Below are 11,487 nucleotides of genomic sequence, written 5' to 3'. Positions count from 1 at the left end.
GCCAAGTCCATCTTCAACACTGAAGACAATGACCTCATCACCGACACCGATGCAAATGACAAGGACTACTCCGCTTCTACCTACTGCTTCATGGCACGCGATGCCAAGGTAAACACACGCACTACTCACTATCAAACATCTAGTGATGATGACTCTGATTGTGGTTCAAAACCCAGCTACAAAACACTTGCTAAAATTGCAACTGAACAACAGAAAGCTATGGAACATATTCAAAAACTGTTAGACAGAAGCGATGATCTGTTAGGTGCTGAAATGACTCGATCTGAATCCTTAATTGAAGACATAAAAAATCTTCACATTAAGTATAAGGAACTTGAAAGTTGTCATGAAACTCTCTCAACAACTCATGAAAAGCTTTCCTATGATTATCTTCAAAGGAAGCAAGATCTTGAGAAATTGAGAGCGGCTCATGAAGATCTTCAAAAGGAAAATGAGTCACTTCGCGCCAAACAGATCAGTTCCGCTCAGGAAGGATTTGAACCACCATGTCTTAAATGCATTGAGCGTGATAATGCTACTTCTGTTGCTGAATGTTCTACCGCTACTGCTGTTGCAATATCTTCAACTGTTGATGTGGTAACTAACCCCTCTGCTGAGGATACCACCGCTATTGCTGATGAGAATGCTAGGTTGAAGACATTGCTGGAAACAGGGATGTACAAAAAGTCTTAAAGGGCATCAGACATTATGTGATGTCCTCAAAAAGCAGATTCTGAACCGAAACCCGAGGAAAGAGGGTGTTGGGTTCGTAAGGAAAATGAATGCTGATGGCTCTTACTGGAAACCTGAGCAGTACCCCAAAACCATGTGGGTTGCTGCAAAGGAACCTTCAGCAGATCCATCCAATCTATCTGGCTTCACTTGTGCTAACCCCATTATCATTGATGAATCCTTTGATGCAAACTATATACTGTTTAAGAATCAGAATGGTGAAGTGTTTGCCAGGTACATTGGTACTAACTGCAGGAATGGACCGCCTATGAAGAAGATCTGGGTTCCGAAAAGGTGTCTGGAGAATCTTCCTGTGAATGTTATCATGACACCTCACGTGAAGAAGACAAACCTCAGACCAAAGGCTTCATACGGTCCAAAGGCTTCATACAGACAGAGGACTCACCTGAGTCGCACTAACGCAAATGTTTTGCAGGGAAACCATACTCAGGCATATGAATATGAGAGCGGTTCATCAAACCGCCATGTTCATAAGACCAAGAACTATTCTGCTTATTCTTATGAGTACTATTGTCCGCCTGCAAGACTGTTTGCTAGGGCTCCAAAGCCAAAGTTCTTAGATGCTGCACTTAGACTTATTGCTTCTAAGCCACCCTTGAAGATGTGGGTGGCTAAGAAAGCTTAACTCTCTTTTGCAGGGAAAGGTCTCCAGCAGAAAACCAAAATCGTCTGACGCTATTGCTGGGGACCTTAAACATCTTGTAGGGCGCAAGATCAAATGCCCAAATGGTCTTACTATGTACTTCGTTCCTGAATCACTTGCTACTCTCCCTATTAGTCCTAATCTGGATCTAAGCTTTCATAACCCACTGGTTTGTCAAATGTGTTTGCTTCACAATGCTCTTAGTGAAGCCTATCCCCCTAACTGCACTCTAGGGTACGACACCAGTGTCTTCAGAATGGATTATTGATAGTGGGTGTACAAATCACATGACTGGCAAAAGAAGTCTTCTTATGGACTCAACCTTACGTCCATCCGACAAGAGCCACATCACATTTGCTGACACTGGTAAAAGTAAGGTATTGGGTCTAGGTAGAGTTGCAATCTCAAGGGATCAACACATGGATAAAGTCATGCTTGTTGAATCCCTTGGCTTCAACTTAATGTCTGTCTCAATGCTTTGCGATTAAAACATGATCGTAATATTTGGAAAATATCGTTGCATTGTTCTAATGGAATCTGACAAGTCTCTAGTATTTGAAGGGTATCGAAAAGATGATTTGTACGTGGTAGATTTCTCAGCAGGACCACAGCTTGCCGTATGTCTTCTAGCAAAAGCTTCAGAATGCTGGCTCTAGCATCGGAGGCTTGGGCATGCTGGCATGAGGAACCTCCACACCCTGGCAAAGAAGAAGCATGTCATAGGCATCGAGGGCGTCAAGTTCAAGAAAGATCACTTATGCGGTGCCTGCGAGGCAGGAAAGATGACGAGGGCCAAACATCCCTCGAAGACAATCATGACCACTACTCGACCCTTCGAACTGCTTCACATGGATCTTTTCGGTCCCACTCATTACTCAACTCTTACTACTACTGCTTGTCTCTATGGCTTTGTCATTGTTGATGATTATTCTAGATATACTTGGGTGCACATAATTCTTTACAAGACTGAAGTGCAGGATGTCTTCAGACGCTTCGCCAATCGAGCTATGAACAATTATGGCGCCAAGATAAAGCACATCAGAAGTGACAATGGCACTGAATTCAAGAACACTGGCCTTGATACATATCTTGATACCTTGGGCATCACACATGAATTCTCAGCTCCGTACACGCCACAACAGAATGGCGTCGTCGAACATAAGAACAGAACACTCATTGAGATGGCCAGAACGATGCTAGATGAATACAAGACCCCAAGAAAATTCTGGCCTGAAGCCATTGACACTGCATGCCATACGCATACTGCTGGCCTATGCAAATCATCATAACATACTTCTATATCAAATGGATGTGAAGAGTGCTTTTCTCAATGGCAAGATTGAAGAAGAAGTGTATGTTGCACAACCGCCTGACTTTGAAGATTCAAAACATCCTGACATGGTATACAAGCTCAACAAGGCACTGTATGGCCTCAAACAAGCCCCTCGGGCCTGGTATGACACACTCAAATACTTCCTGAAGAGCAAAGGCTTCATACCTGGTTCCCTAGACCCCACTCTCTTCACGAAGACATATGATGGTGAACTGTTTGTGTGCCAAATATATGTGGATGACATTATCATCGGCTGCACGAATCAGAAGTACAGTGAAGAGTTTGGATATATGATGCAAGAGCAATATCAGATGTCCATGATGGGGGAGCTGAAGTTCTTCCTCGGTCTTCAAATACGACAACAACGCAACGGCATCTTCATATCTCAAGAGAAGTATCTCAAAGATTGCCTGAAGAAGTTTGGTATGCAAGACTGCAAAGGCTTCACAACACCAATGCCAGCTAAACATCATCTGGGTCCCGACGACAATGGTACAGAGTTCGATCAAAAGGTATACCGCTCCATGATTGGTTCTTTACTTTATCTATGTGCATCTAGGCCAGATATTATGCTTAGTGTTTGCATGTGTGCTCGATTTCAAGCGGCACCAAAGGAGTCGCATCATTTAGCTGTGAAGCAAATTCTTCGATATTTGGCTCACACCCCAACTCTAGGATTATGGTATCCAAAGGGCTCAGAGTTTGATCTGGTTGGATTCTCGGATGCTGATTATGCTAGTGACAAAGTTGATCGCAAGTCTACATCAGGCACATGTCACTTTCTGGGACGACCACTTGTATGTTGGTCTTCAAAGAAGCAGAACTGTGTATCTCTCTCCACTGCTGAATGTGAATACATTGCTGCTGGATCTTGCTGCGCTCAGCTTCTATGGATGAAGCAAACACTCAAGGACTATGGCATTCATCTGAAGCAAGTGCCACTTTACTGCAACAATGAAAGCGCCATCAAGATTGCCAACAACCCAGTTCAGCACTCGAAGACAAAGCACATTGAAATTCGTCATCACTTTCTTAGAGATCATGTTGTGAAGGAAGACATTGATATCATACACGTCAACACTGAAGAGCAATTGGCAGATATCTCCACCAAGCCCTTGGATGAGAAGAGATTTTGCAAGTTATGGTGTGAGCTAAATATCTTGGAATCCTCAAATGTCATGTGATCAGGCACACATCCTAACCCTTATGCATATTGATGACTTAGATGTGCAACACACAAAGTAAAGTATATCTTCAATCAATGAAGACATACATTCTAAGTGTGAATACATTAATGTGGAATTTGCCTATGGAGCGCCACGATAATTGTGCGCCATGTCTGGGTCTAATACTTCCTATACGGTGGGTAACGCCACCACCAAATGTTCTGTTTGAAGTGTTTCACTCATGGCGTTACAATTGTTATGTCTTCACATTTGGTTTGGCTTCAATCTCAACATATCTTCATGATTATCTTCACTATGTTAATTATATAGATATATATATACTAGTGTTCTGTCCTCTACAGCATTCACTTATAGCTATGTCTTCTTGTTGAATCTTTTGAAGTAAGTGAATGTGATCGGACCCTGGCCTCTCTATGCTTTCTATCTCAAATTCTATCTCTCCAAATCATATGCATTCTATTGAAACTGTCGAATGTCTTCTCTACGTCCTTGTCAGTAGAAGATATAGAGACAACCATTAAGTCCGTTTTCAATGCTCATTCCTCCACATGAAACCCGGAGAAGTAGGAACGACCACCCGACAATACAGGCGTGCGGGGGACGTGGAACAAACCCCAAAATTCCGCATAATGGCCACGTGTTCCTCAGATGCGAATCGCCAGGGGCACCTGTGTAATAGTGCAGTGCCGCCCCTGTACCTATAAATACACACTTCACAGCGGTCATCATCTCTTCTTCCACTCTCGCATGAACCCTAGCGCCACCGCTAGCCCTCGACGACGCCGGCGACGAAGCGCTTCGCTGCCGCAACCTCTCCGACACCGTCTTCACGCCGACCGTGGACATCGTCCTCTTCGCTGTCGCCGTAGGTGTCCTCTGTCGCCAAGTTAGGGCATAGAAGATCGAACTGCTCGGCCTCATCTTCCACTCCGTCTAGCAGTTCTTAGTGTGGTAAATAAAACTTCCTTTTTACGACACCGTTGATTCTATGGCTTTGTCACTTTCTACCACAAGCAGTTTCTATTCACACAAGTTAGATCTCTCTCAAACTGCATCTCATAACATGCCTAGTATATTCACTTATGCTTCACAAAGTAGTTTGATTCCTCACTTGTACTGATCTGTGGATTCGTACAAATATGGAACCAACTCCTTATCTATGAGTGAATGTCTTCGCACGATGAGGTCAATGTCTTCTAAACTGATTTATCTTCAAAATCTTCTGAGAATTCATATGACCTCTTCCCCTTCCCTCACACCTTAATGCTGTCACAGGTACATGTCCGTGGGAGAATCCTTTGGTTCTCATAGTCTGCATTCATTTGCAGAATTCTTACAGCATCACATAAATTCTCCCGAAGCCAGTTCCTGTTTGTCCAGCAAACGAAAACCTTTGAAGCCTTTGAACGTGTTGAAGCCTTTCAGGTTAAAGTTTATGGCTTCAGAGAAATCAGTAAGGAAGGGTGGCAGAAAGCATCGTGGAGAAACATCCAGAGTTCTGCCAGATGACCTCTCAGAACTGTACAAGACAGATCCTGAAGAGGATTACAATCAGCGCAAGACCCGAATCCAATGGATTCGAAGATATTGGGCAGAACAATGGTTCAAATACCGATTTGTAACCCAGGAATATGCTGAGAAAAATGCCATCAAGAGATCGTGGGTAGACATCCTATACAAGAATCTTCTACCCAGGTCCAGAGATGAAGCCATTGAACAAGGCTTCTATCCCTGCATGGTCCGTGGGCCACAGCCAGCTGATGCACACCCATCGTCACTACTATGGTGTTGTGACGACAATCTGTTCAAGTGCAATTTCCAATTTGTCCAGATGTCATCGGTCCTTTCTACAACCTTGAAGGCCTCATCACCCATATCTTGGTTCAAGGGACTGCAGTGAATGAGCCTGCCGCTGATGCTGAATCAGATGAAGCGCCTGCAGCGCTGAAGCCAAAGAAGCTGAAGAAGCCTAAAGCTTCAAAACCTGCCCCTTCACCAAAAATCTCACGGGCGAAGCCACTGGCAACTGCACCTCCTGAAGAAAGTGTGCAGTCCGAAGACTTATCACGCATCTCCAAGCCCCAAAAGGTCAAAATGCCTCTACCTCACACCGGCCAAGAGCTAACTGCTGCTGCCATTCTGCGCAATGACGCCATCGATCTGTCAAGTGATGAAGATCTTGCAGATGACGCTCTTGAGCAACTCATCAAGAGCAAAGAAGAAGCAGAAATTTTCAATGATCTGCCTCTCTTTGATGTAACCATCATCCACAACTTCATTGATGAGTGGTTTGATATGCCAAACATCAGCTTCGAAGATCTGCAGCCACCCATTGGCCTCAGTGTCGCCTTCCAAGGCGCCATTGCTTCAGAGCTAGCTGTCGCCCAGCGCATTGTTGAACTGAAGCAAAAGATTGACTATGAAAAGGCTCAGTTCAAGAAGCATATGGCCAAGCTCAGCATGCAAGAAGTGAAGAACTTCAAGATCATGATGCACGAGCTAAAGGAAGCCTTTCTGAAGAAACGTGCAGAAGCTCAGGGTTCGCGTGAGCGCATGAAGACTCTGGCTGACAGATGTGTGCAAGCCTATAATGAAGCTGAGAAGCGCAAGGCCCTTGGGCGTCCTGGCATCGACCCCAGGATGGCTGCAAAGAAGAAGAAGAAGCCCGCTACGGCTGAACCCGACGCACCAAGGCAGGAAGCAGTTCCCATTGTCTTTCCAACTAGACTGACTGGCTCGAAACCAAAAGGCCGGTCAACCGCTTCAGAGCTCAAGAAGACGAGGACTGCTGAGGCTGAAGCCAGGAAGAGGAAACATCCTGAAGCCTCTCCTACTGCCCCCTCCAAGAAGAAGAGGAAGACCAATAAAGATCGGGCTGCTCCCACAGAGCCTTTGATAGTTGAACCCATTTCTATGGTCTATCCTGAAGCTGAACGCCAACTGACTATCCATGAGCCTGCTTCCACAGAGGCTCATGAAGCTGAAGACTTTCCAGCAGCTGACCCCATCGCTGCTGAAGACATTGGTCAACATGACCATGTAGAAGATGATGCAGTCCTTCCTCAGATCGAGAACAACGAACACATCAGCATTGGTCGTCCACTAACGCCAATTGCATAGGATGCTTCATGGGCGGATCGCCCACAAGAGGAAGAAGACTATGAGGCCCAGCTCACTCCAACTCCACAGGCGTCGTCCGCGTTGCGCAGGCTTCGCAAAGGTCCAAGACCTCAAGTCTCTGCTGAAACAATCCGGCTGCATCAGCCGCGGAAGAAGAAGTCCCACAAGTTCCCACTCCCCTGTCCCACCAAGAAGTAGTTCTCAAGGAGAACATGCTTATGACCGACCCTCCAGCTCGTCAAGTGGAGGATGAAAATCTTGAGGCTGCCACAACCACCAATGAAGCTAATGTGGAGCCCTCCCCAACAAAAGCATCAGAAGACAGCGAAGCCACTAATCCCGCCACTTCTGTTCCTGAGTCTGTTGCCGGTCCCTAGTTCGACTATCATGTTAAGCACATGCCTCAGGTACAGAAGCCAATCGCAAGATTGCCAAGGTTCCTAGGTCCTGCATCAGCGCCTGGCTCCTTCAATATCAATGGCTTTAGAGCAGACAACACATTCTTCGATAGCTCCAGGAACCCCTACTCAAGGGAAAGGATATCATCTGATCGGTTCTAGAGCTATCCGCAGCGAAGCTATTACTCATGCATTCTTTACAACCAAGGTCGCATCTTCCCACACAAGCGCCTTGACATTGAAGCTATAGCCGGTCTGCCCTGTCTGGAAGAAGCTTTGGATTGCTTCAAGGAAGTTGGACTGCTGCCGTTCGTTACTGACCAAGAGCATTGGAATGAAGAGTTGCTACTCCAATTCTATGCCACACTTCACATCCGCGGGTATAGCAGAGATCCGAAGACTTGGGTCCTGGAGTGGATGACTAGAAACGTTCATCACGAAGCCAAAGCCTTTGACATCATTGAGCTTACTTGTTTGCCCACTCCTGGCGATCTCTACGAGCATGGCTGTCAGCTGCATAGTGAAGCTATTGAGAGCATCTTCAGAAGTCTGAACCTGATATGAGTCAGATACTCAGCATGATGAAGCCATTGCCCCAAGATGCTGCTTATCCCACGGAGTTCTTCGTTGAAGACCTTGAGTATCTGCCAAGAACCATTTATCACATCATCAGGCGAACTCTCTGGCCCATCAAAGGGCACTCTCCAAATGCCAAGCTTGAGGGTGCAATGAAGACTTTGGTCTTCTATATTCTTCATGGAAAATGCTTCAATGCACAAGACTTTTTCATTCGCCAACTTGCTGCATCAGGCTCTGATCTGTTTGGCTTGAAGTTCTACGCCCCATGGGTAATGCGGCTGATCAAACTTCACTCTGCGATCTCATATCAGCCATCTGCTCGCAATCATCAGATTTTTCTGCCTGATGTGGATATGTCAATTGAAGCCATCTATCCTGAGCCTGCCAAGGAACCTCTAAGTCTTCAGAATGCAGAGCATCAGAGTTTCTCTCAGAACATTGAAGGAGTTGAAGCAGTCACTCGTGTCTATCCTTTGGCCGGCATTACACGTGCACCACATCCTGCTCTCACTAAAGCCACTGATAGTACAACTGCTCCACGACCCAAGAAGCGCACTCGTGCTCTTAATGACCGACAGCTTCTTGTGGCTCTTCATCAGAAACAGGATAGGCATCATGACTGGCTGAAGCGTTAGATGCAAAGCCTCTTGGTGGATGTTAATCGCATTCGCAATCTTGTCACCAAGAATGCTTTCGTTGCCCATGAAACCTCTCGCCGCACATGGAAAGGGCTAACGCTGATGTGTTCTGAAGATGATCTTCAAGAGGATGGCTTCACTGAGCGTTTTAAGTTTGACTCCACACCTCCTCGAAGGGCTGTGCTGCTAGGAACTCCATCTCTTGAAGACTCTGAGTTTTCTTCCTCTGCTGCAACTGTGACTACCAGAGTTATCGAGGATGAAGACGATGCTACTTCACCGCCACCTCCTTCAGCACGCTTTGACTCTGCTCCAAGCTCTTCAGCACCGCCAAACACCACCAACGACCCTGCTACTTCACCTACTCCGCATGGGAACGAGTAGATGCTCTATGTCTTCAAACCTTTTTGGTCCTTACTGACAAAAGGGGGAGAAGCATATGAGGTTGATAGTATTCAAGCGGGTCCATATGGGCGGGTGCTTTATATTTTGCTTCGTGCTTACAACTCTCGTTTTGCTACATTTGGTTCTTTGAGTTGTAACACTTAAACTCGATGGTCGTCTGCTACTTATCTGCCACCTTGTTTTGCGATGATAAATTCCGCATGTGCGACGATAAATTCCGCACATAGATCATTCTACAGACGTCCATTTTCCATTATGCATGTCTTTATCTTCATATACTTTCACATGCATAGTGGATTGTCATCATAAGTTGAAGTGGATCTCCACAAGTACAACCTGCCATGTGCATTTGCATTCCAAAAGCAAATTACTTATATGCACATCTTCAGGGGGAGCCTTTGCAACTTATGAAGACAATTCTTTATCCTTTACAATTTCACAGATTATATACCCCGTTGAAAACTTCAACTAGTTTGTCATCAATCACCAAAAAGGGGGATATTGTAAGTACATCTAGTGCCACCCCTAGTTGGTTTTGGAGTATTGACGACAAACCTAGTTGAGGGACTAATGTGTTTGTGAGAATTGCAGGATAACACAGGTAGAAGTCCCTCATTGATTCAGTTTTCCTACCAAAGATGACCCCTAAAAATGTATGAAGACATTGAAGTCAAAGGTGGTATATAAAGATATTCACATTGAAGACTATGACAAGAGAAGACACCACATGAAGCCTATGGAGCTCGAAGACTTAGATCTTTCGTAGTTCTCTTTCTTTTGTGTTGAGTCATAGGAACCACCGTACTGTTAAGTGGGGTCCAAGAGAACTAGTCAGAATGACTGAAGTGATGCCTAACCATAACCTATGTCTTCGAGTGAAGACTATGAGAGCGAATCTTGTCCAGAGTCGGACAAGTCAACTTTGCTTGTAGCCCAAATAAAGTTGCCGTGTGAGTTTGAAATCTGAACCGTTGAAACACGTGTCAGTTCCTTAGTGACCCAGGGTCATTTCGGACAAATCAGGTCGGGTTGCCAAGTGGCTATAGGTAGCCCATCGCCTACTACCATAAATGGTTGGCTGCTCAGATTGAGAGTACGACTTTTGTCGTTTGAGAGCAACCCACCTTGAAGCCTTTGAGAGAGAATTCTTTGCGAGGATAAAGCCCTAACCACCCAGAGCCAAAGAGAATTAGGCATCACTTAAGTCTTCTTGTTTGTGTGATCTGAAGACTTATTACACTTGAGGACTGTGCATCCTCCAGCCGGTTAGGCGTCGCGTTTTGAGCATCCAAGAGACATTGTGGATTGCCGGTGAACGAAGTCTGTGAAGGTTTGAGACTCTACCTTGAAGACTTACCAGAGTGATTGGGCGAGGTCTGTGTGACCTTAGCTCAAGGGGAATACGGTGAGGACTGGGTGTCCTGAGCTGCGTGTTCAGGACTGGGTGTCCGGGACTGTGTGTCCTAAGGTTTAAATACCTAGCCGCCCCAACCAGACGTACAATTGTCACAGCAACTGAAACTGGTCCAACAAATCATTGTCTTCAACGAGTCACTGGTTTCATCTTCCCTTCTCTTTACTTACTGTTACTCTTTGTGAAGTTATTGTATGTTTGCACTATATTTTGTTTTCACTGAGTGACTGCGTGTTCTGTCTGGCTTCACAATATCTTCCTACCCGATCCTTACTAGATTGCTGCTATTAGTCATTATGCTTTCACTCTATTGAATACTTGACTATGGCTTGCCTAGTGTAGTCTACCTTCCGCTGCAGGGTATTAGGTTTATTTCTATCGTTTGTCTTCATAACTCACACGTTTTAAAGACTTTCATAAAAATCGCCTATTCACCCCCCCTCTAGTCGATATAACGCACTTTCAGTGTCCGCCATGGAGGTTGCTGCGGACTGTATCTAGGTACAAACAGCTCCAGGGCTGAAAGCTCCGTCGGAATGGCGAGCGGGCGCGTCGGTGCTCTTTGCGAACATCCAGCAATGCCTCTGTGGCTGCCTGAGACGAACAGCAGCGGCAACGGAGGTGAAGGATACAGATACAAAGTAAGGGAAAGAAGGAGCGAAGTGGAAAGAAATAGGACTGGAAGGGGGGATTGGGTGAGTTAAGGGTGTCGGAGTCATACGTTTCTGGTGCCCGGACTCCCACAAAGCTCCTCTAGTTTTATACCCAATTTACGAGAAAAATCGTGTATGGATACAAACCGGTGTTAGATGGTTTCTGTGATCCGAACACTTTAGAGATGCCCTTAGCCAGGTCAGCTTTTCTTTTCGTTCGGGTCAACAACGCGTCGTCGCGAACGTTTCTTCCCCTCCCTCCACCTTATCTTTTTCCACTCTCTTCCGAGCGCACACATGGAGGGAGAGAACAGAGGAGGTGCGGCCGGCGCGGTAGCTCGCCGACGGCGGCTGAGATGGCGAC

This window comes from Triticum dicoccoides, chromosome 4A, assembly GCF_002162155.2.
Source record: "Triticum dicoccoides isolate Atlit2015 ecotype Zavitan chromosome 4A, WEW_v2.0, whole genome shotgun sequence".
NCBI classification, from domain to species: domain Eukaryota; kingdom Viridiplantae; phylum Streptophyta; class Magnoliopsida; order Poales; family Poaceae; genus Triticum; species Triticum dicoccoides.
Note: the sequence above shows the minus strand (reverse complement) of the source record.